This window comes from Ursus maritimus, unplaced genomic scaffold, assembly GCF_017311325.1.
Source record: "Ursus maritimus isolate PB19 unplaced genomic scaffold, ASM1731132v1 scaffold_7, whole genome shotgun sequence".
Taxonomy (NCBI): domain Eukaryota; kingdom Metazoa; phylum Chordata; class Mammalia; order Carnivora; family Ursidae; genus Ursus; species Ursus maritimus.
In genome coordinates, this window is record NW_024426885.1 from 65,587,922 (window position 1) to 65,596,343 (window position 8,422).

Sequence of the window (8,422 nt, forward strand, 5' to 3'; positions counted from 1 at the left end):
TTCTGTCCTATTTCCAAACAGGACAAAGTCAGGGAACCTGGAGACACAGGCCAGTCTGGGCGTCGGGTATGTCAGGGAGTGATGGTGGCTGGGAAAGACCGAGAAGTAGCCTGCACGCTGATGGTGTGTGGGACCTCCGTGCAGGGAGTGGGCATTCCTGGAGGGCATTAAGCAGGGCAGTGACATGTCAGTGTGGAAACAGATAGCAGGGAATCAGGGAGGCAGCAGGTATTTTCTCTAGTTTTTCCCAGCCCTTGGAAAAAAATAGGAGTCAGGTAATACAATGGACTTGATTCTCTGATAGCAGAATCACAGCCCTGCCCCAGCCCCTCCCCACCAACCCTTGCTGCTGCCACGGAGCAGGGTTCTATGGCTGCACAGAGCTGCAGGTGCGGCTCTCACTGGGGGTTCACAGCTGCACAGGGACAAGCAGTTTCCTCCCTCCACTTGTCCTGGCCTTTGAGGTGCTGCCCTGGGTGACGGAGTAGGCCAGGGACAGCGTCTCAGCCCAGAAAGTTTCAATGATCTTTCTTGCCTTAAAAGCTTCTGTGCTTTTTTTTTTTTTTATATAGACAAAATGTTTAACTTGAAAAATGAAAGGTGTCATCTCCTAATTTCTTTTTTTCCCTGAAAGCCGGCACAACCATCCGGGCTGTTAACTGAGAGACAGACATTGTGTGTCACCTTTCATTAGGCCATGTCTCTGATTCATAACTTCGGAACTTGTGAGAAGTTATTATTAGAGTAGAACTAAAAGGCCTCACCTTGCTGGAGTAAAATCTTAATTCGGATCTAATCTTCCAGTTCTTAGATTTATACTGTGTCATGTCTCCTTGCAGATGCTTTTTCTGAAGCTGATAATAATGGCATGACTGCTCAGTAGGGAAGGGTGTAATTTCCTAAAAGTTAAAGACAGTTTATTTTATTTTTAAAAAAAAAATTTAAATTTAAATTCAATTAATTTACATATAATGTATTATTAGTTTCAGAGGTAGAGGTCAGTGATTCATCAGTCTTATATAACACCCAGTGCTCATTACATCACGTGCCCTCCTTAATGTCCATCACCCAGTTACCCACCCACCTTCTCTCCAGCAACCCTCAGTTTGTTTCCTATGATTAAGAGTCTCTTATGGTTTGTCTGCCTCCCTGATTTCGTCTTGTTTTATTAAAAATATGGAACGTTTCACGAATTTGCATATTATCCTCACACAGGGCCATGCTAATCTTCTCTGTATCCTTCCAATTTTAGTATATGTGCTGCCAAAGCAAGCACAAGTTAAAGACATGTTAGCAACTTAATTGTGTAATACATTTCCATCCAGAATTCTCCCAAAGTCATGGTGGTGCCTAAAGGATAGGCTTCACTCTTTCGTATCCTGAAAGCTGAAAATCATACTGAGATGTGTATTAAGCAGCACCACCAGGATGTGGACATGAAATTCATGTGACTACTTGGTTTTGGAAACCCTCTGCTGGCACACAGCAGTCAACTGGTCAAGCATGAACCCCTCCTGGGGCTGGCACTGCTCTTGACAATGGGGGTAAACAAAGTCTCTGCTCTTGAGGATCTCGCTGGGCCAATGAGTAGATAAGTTCATGCCAGGTACAGATAAGGGCAGTGACAAAGATAAAATAGAGTAACCCGGCAGTGAGCAGTGCTGATTTAGTTAGGGTGGTCAGGGAAGGCCTCTCTGAAGAAAGTGATGTTTAAGTTAAAACCTAAAGAAACATCCTTGTCAAAAATTGGCCCAGCCATCAACCATTACCAGCACCCCCTATCCTAAGCAGAACTGGACTAAGAGGTGGCCTCTGCACTGGCTGGGCAGTTGTCCAGAGTGCTAACAAATAAGAGAAACAAAAGATCACTGGAGGAATTGAGCAAAGTGAAACTCAGTCCTTCTGACAAAGTTGAGGAGAACTTCCCAGTGGGAATAGAAAGTGCTGGTCAAAGCAGAGCTGTCTCTGTACAGGATTGCTGGACAGCTGCCTGCAGCCTCAGCCCACCCGCCTAGAAAGGGGAGGCGCAGGGCCGATTCCAAGGAAGGAGAGATTGCGTTCATTAAATTTAACCCCTTCAGTATGTCTCTCCAGAAACACTGCTTCAGAAAAAGTATGAAAGAGAACATGAGCTCTCACCTCCTAGAGTCTTTCCTTTAGAATGGGTCCAATTTTAGAAAAAAGTTGATGTAACAACTGGCTCACAAGGCAGTAAGAATTGCCACTTACAGGCCAGTTCCATATTTTTCTGGAACATTCTATGACTTGCCGGGTTGAGATCCTCTTCCTCATCCCCAGCATAGATGTTGTATCACCTTTTTCTTACGAAACAAAAAGGTGATACATTTTACTATTATTTTTCGATGTGAAAGTATGAATTTAAAAATATGACAACCAAGAGAGAAGGACAGATAGAAAAGTACTTGAAACTTCACACTTTCAACCTTACCATAGTGATTACTGCCTGTGAACACTAGGAATCTAAGGGGTCATCTCCCTGTGACTTGACATGCATTTGTTTCCATTTTTCAAAAGAATATACCTTTTGTGATTAAATACAAATTTCTTTAATAACAAAACTTAATTCTGTCCTTATAAATTCTTTTCAATGAATGTATACCAAAGGCAACAGTACTATCATGTGGGGGCAGTCATAGATAAGTAAACACTCATGTGTGCACACACATACATTAAAAGAAGTCCTTAAATGGTTGGAAATGACTGCCCTTACGTACTTACACTAAATCTTTTAGAAAACACAGCAGGAAATCTAGGGCCTTCATTTCAATATAATGACTTTTCATATTAAAGAAAAACCCTTATTAGCACAAATTTAACTTTTCAACTTAACTTTATATAACTTAAATTTTATAAATTTAATTTCATAAACTTAAATGTATCATTTAAATTTTAAGTCAGTATTGAGTCTGGGTCAGTGACCTCTCCAGCTAAGTCAAAACCTACCAATAAGAACATGAGAACAAGAGGTATTCTCTGAAGGAAAACGATGCACATACCCCAGGTTTACAATGCAACAGTGGGAAGAAAATAGATTAATATAAACCACCTAGTACACTATTTTCATAAATCACCCTTGCCGTCCCCTCAGGAGGTCCGAGTTTTTGCCTGGTGGTATGATCCAAATGATTCCTATACTTTTCCAAGCCTTTTTTAGTGGTCTGATCTTTACTGGGTTGCTACAGTTTCCCACTGACTATGGGCTAGGGAGTACTAAGTACTAGGGAGTACTAAGAAAGACCCAGTGAACGACTGGCTATCAGCCATAGTACTCTACTCTCAGTGGGTAGCAGTAGCCTAATTTCCACCTAGTAATCAGCATCAATCAACATGTTTATTCTCTGCTTTTTGTTTAGTGGCCCAAAGATCCCCAAATGGCCAAGGGCAGTCTCAGCTTTCAATTTCACTTTTACTTGATTTTAAAAAAAGGCATTAGGGAAATATGCAGGCCCACAATGCAAACATTGTAAGCACAGAACAGGACATGTTGGCACAAACCACACCTTGCACCCACCATCCAGATCAAGAAATAGAACGTTATTAGTGTTCCAGAAGCCCGTCTCTGGATCACTTTTCCCATAGGTGAGCGCAAATCTGACTTCTCAAACCATCGGTTAGTTTTGTCTGTTTTTGAGCTGTGTATGCACAGCATGCTCTTTTTCGACTCTCTTTTAGCTCCGCATTACATATTGATAAGATTAATTCCTTTTTGCCGCTATAAATTAGTTCACTTGCATTGCCGTTGGAATATACCCCAATTAACTTTCCCATTCCGTTGATAATGGAATTATCTGTCGATGGACATTATGGGTGTTTCCAGCTTTAGGCTACTTCAGATACTGCTGCCCCAGATAACCCTGCAGATCTCCTGGTGGACAGACACATGCACTTCTGTTGGGCGTATCTGAGGCTGTATTCCTGGGGTCTGAGGGAATCTGCATGTGCTACTTTTGCAGATTTGTCCAAACTGTTTGGACCCATTTATAGTGTATGAGAGTTTTAATTTTTCTACATTCTTGCCAACACTGGCTTTGTCATTTAGATAGTGGAATTATAGTGGTTTTGACTTGCATTTCTTTGATAACAATTGAGATTAAGTACCTTTTCATACATCTCTTGGCCATTCGAATATCTCTGTTGTGAAGTATCTTGCCTATTTTTTTATTTTTCTTTTTCATTTGGGTCTTCCCTTGTCAAATATGTAATTCAAACATATTCTCGCTTATCTTTTAATTCTCCGAATGCTATCTTCTGATGTTCAGATATTCCTAATTTTGATTTACTCCAATTTGTAAATGTTTTCCTTAGTGGTTAGTGCTATTTGTACCCATTAAGAAATTATTTTATGTGCTGCCCAAAGTCATGATGATGTTCTCCTGTTAATATTGTAAAAATCTTTATTGTTTCACTTTTTACATTTAGATCTGTAATTCACCAAGAATGATAGTTTTGCATAGTATTTGAGTAGGAATCAAGTTTCATTTCCCCCACTTATTAATACGTAATTGAATCACAACTCTTTTTTTCACTTTAAAAAAATTTAAATTAAATTAATTAACATAAATGTATTAATTGTTTCAGGGGTACAGGTCTGTGATTCATCTTTTTTTTTTTTTTAAAGATTTTATTTATTTATGTGACAGAGAGACAGTCAGCGAGAGAGGGAACACAGCAGGGGAGTGGGATAGGAAGAAGCAGCCTCCCAGCAGAGGAGCCCGATGTGGGACTCGATCCGGGAACGCCGGGATCACGCCCTGAGCTGAAGGCAGACGCTTAACAACTGCGCTACCCAGGCACCCCTTATCAGTTTTATATAATACCCAGTGCTCATTACAACATATACCTTCCCCAATGTCCATCAACCAGTTACCCCATCCCTCCACCCCCCTCCTCTCCAGACACCCTCAATTTGTTTCCTTTTTTTAAAAAATAATTTAAAAAAATTTTTAGTTATTTATTTGAGAGAGAGAGAGAGAGAGAGAGGGCAAGCACAAGAGAGGGGAGGGGCAGAGGGAGAAGCAGACTCCCCGCTGAGTAGGGAGCCTGATGCAGGACTTGATCCCAGGATCATGACCTGAGCCGAAAACAGTCACTTAACCAACTGAGCCACCCAGGCACCCCCTCAGTTTCTTTCCTATGATTAAGAGTCTCTCATGGTTTGTCTCCCTCTCTGGTTTCATCTTGTTTCATTTTTTCCTCTCTTCTCCTATGATCCTCTGCCTTGTTTCTCAAATTCCTCATATCAGTAAGATCATATGATAATTGTCTTTCTCTAACTGACTTATTTTGCTTAGCATAATACCCTCTAGTTCCAGCCATAGCTGCAAATGGCAAGATTTCATTTTTTGATGGCTGTGTAATATTCCATTGTATATATATACCACATCTTCTTTATCCATTCAACTGTCAATGGACATCTCAGCTCTTTCCATATTTTGGCTATTGTGGACATTGCTGCTATAAACATTGGGGTGCAGGTGCTCTTTCAGATCACTACATTTGTACTGTTGGGGTAAATACTGAGTAGTGCAATTGCTGGGTCATAGGGTAGTTCTAGTTTCAACTTTTTGAAGAACCTCCATACTGTTTTCCAGAGTGGCTGCACTAGCTTGCGTTCCTACCAACAGTGTGAGAGGGTTCCCCTTTCTCTGAATCCTCGCCAACACCTGTGGTTTCCTAATTTGTTAATTTTAGCCATTCTGACTGGTGTGAGGTGGTATCTCTTTGTGGTTTTCATTTGTCTTTCCCTGATGCCGAGTGATGTTGAGCACTTTTTCATGTGTCTGTTGGCCATTTGGATGTCTGAACCACAACTCTTTAATGAAAAGATCGTCCTTTCTCAACCTTGTGCAGTACCTCCAATCGTAGAAGAAGTGTTCAAAGAGAAGACGGGTCTGTTTCTGGAATCTCTAGTCTTTCCATCAGTTTATATGTCCATACTTGTACTGATACCACAGTGTCATATTTGTTATGTCCTTAAAACAAATCTCTATCCAGACAGAGAGTGTTAGTCCTCTATCTCTTCCTCCATCTATATTTTTCTTAGCCACCTTTGTCTTTTATATTCCCTAAAGTTTAGAATTTTAGGATTTTACTTGAGATGGCTGTGGATCCTATACATAATTTTGGTCTTTATCATATAAACTCCGTCAAATCTTGGGTATAGTACATTACCTCCCCTCCCCACTTATTAAGTTTTCCTTAATTCCCCTCAATTATATATACTGTTGTTGTTGTTGTTGTTGTTGTTGTTGTTAAGTAGGCTCCACCTGGAGCCCAATGCAGTGCTTGGGCTCACGACCCTGAGACCAAGACATGAGCTGAAATCAAAAGTCAGATGTTCAACCAACTGAGCCACCCAGGTGCCCCCAACTCCCCTCAAATTCTTCTCAATTATGTTTTATACTTTTTTTATGTAGAGGTTTTGTACATTTTTATTAGGTTTATTTTTAAGTGTTTAAAGTTTTTTTTTAAAGACTGTTATCATAGCCTTTATGTGTGTGTGTAATTTTATTTAAGCACTCATTGCTGTTATAAACAAAATATAGATTTAATTCTTGTGTGATGACTTTAAATTCAGTGACCTTGCAAAAAATCACATATAGATTTGGGTGGATTCTCTTTCTTCATGTCCTTTTTTTTTTTTTTTTAAGATTTTATTTATTTATTTGACAGAGAGAGAGAGCGCCAGAGAGCACAAGCTGGTGGTGGTGGGAGGATGGCAGAGGGAGAGAGAGAAGTAGGATCCCCCTGGAGCAGGGAGCCCAATGCACAGCTTGATCCCAGGATCTCAGGATCATGACCTGAGCCACCTATGCAGCCCATCTTTCTTGGTCTCTGTGTCTCTGTGTATCTCTCTATACATGTAATTATTATTATTACTTAATATTCTTGTTAATTAACCTCCTCAACTTATTAAACCAACCAGGACCCGCCATGCAATGTTAAATGGAGTGACGATAATGAGCACCCTTGAGTCATTCTCAATTTCAGAGGGTGACATTTTACCATTATATACACTGTTTGACTTAAAGTTTTGTTTTGTTTGTTTTTGTCAGAATAGGGAATTTTCTATTTCTAGTTTGCAAAGCTTCTTTCTTTCTTTCTTTCTTTCTTTCTTTCTTTCTTTCTTTCTTTCTTTCTTTCTTTCTTTTTTAGAAATCATGAATTGGGCGCTCCAGGTAAAGATGGCCGAGCATGGTTACAGATTTTCACGGACTACGTTCAGCCCATCTGGTAAACTTGCCCAGATTGAACATGCTTTGCCTGCTGTAGCTGGAGGAGCCCCTCCAGTGGGAATTAAAGCAGCAGGTGGGGGGCTCTTGCGTGGCTCAACTGGTTGGATGTCTGCCTTTGGCTCAGGTCATGATCCTAGTGTCCTGGAATCGAGTCCCGCATGGGGCTCCCTGCTCAGAGGGGAGTCTGCTTTTCTCTCTGCCTGCCGCTCCCCCTGCTTGCCCGCGCGCGCTCTCTCTCTCTGTGTGTGTCAAATAAAAATCTTTAAGAAATAAAGATTATAGATAAATAAAGAAATAAAGAAACAAAAATCTTTAAAGAAATAAAATAAAGCTGCAAATGGTGTAGTTTTAGCAACTGAGAAGAAACAGAAATCCGCTCCGTGTGATGAGCGAGGTGTACGGTGCGCAGAATGGGATCGATTACCAAGCACATAGGCTTGGCGTACAGGGCGGCTCGGGCCCAGGTTACAGAGCGCGCGAGCACAGAGCCTGGAAACTAGCTCAGCAATACTATCTCATTTACCGAGAACCCAGCCCCACAGCTCAGCTGGGACAGAGAGTAGCTTTTGTGATACAAGAATACATTCATTCAGGTGATGTTTGTCCATTTGGAGTCTCTTTACGAATTTGTGGTTGGAATGAGGGGCGACCGTATTTATTGCGGTCAGATCCATCTGGAGCTTACTTTGCCGAGAAAGCCACAGCAGTGGGAAAGAACTATGTGAATGGGAAAACTTTCCTCAAGAAAAGACATAACGAAGACCTGGGACTTAAAAATGCCACTCATACAGCCATATTAACCCTAAAGGAAAGCTTTGAAGGGCAAATGACAGAAGATAACATAGAGATTGGAATCTGTAATGAGGGCGGATTCAGGACGCTTCCTTCGACTGAAGTTAAGGATCCTTGGCTGCCATAGCATAGTAACAAAGTGACTGGAAAATCTGGAATTTCAGATAATCCCTCTACTTAAACATGTATGTTTTGTTTTGCAGACTTCTTGCATGCTCTACATGGTTTAATAGACTAATTTTTTTAAAAATGACACTTACAAATCATAATAAACTGTTAAATAAAAAAACCATGAATAGGAGCACCTGGGTGGCTCAGTCATTGGGCATCTGCTTTCTGCTCGGGTGGGGATCCTCAGTGAGGAGTCTGCTTCT

General features: G+C 40.9%; 1 non-coding gene and 1 pseudogene across 1 annotated transcript; one reads left to right on the forward strand and one right to left on the reverse strand.

Moving 5' to 3' along the window:
• Positions 1-1,170: 1,170 nt before the first annotated feature.
• LOC121101351 lies at positions 1,171-1,276 on the reverse strand. Its single transcript, XR_005833346.1, has one exon. It is a non-coding gene; the product is annotated as a U6 spliceosomal RNA (small nuclear RNA).
• Positions 1,277-7,101: 5,825 nt separating this feature from the next.
• On the forward strand, positions 7,102-8,175 carry LOC103661966 (annotated as a pseudogene).
• The last annotated feature ends 247 nt before the right edge of the window (positions 8,176-8,422 follow it).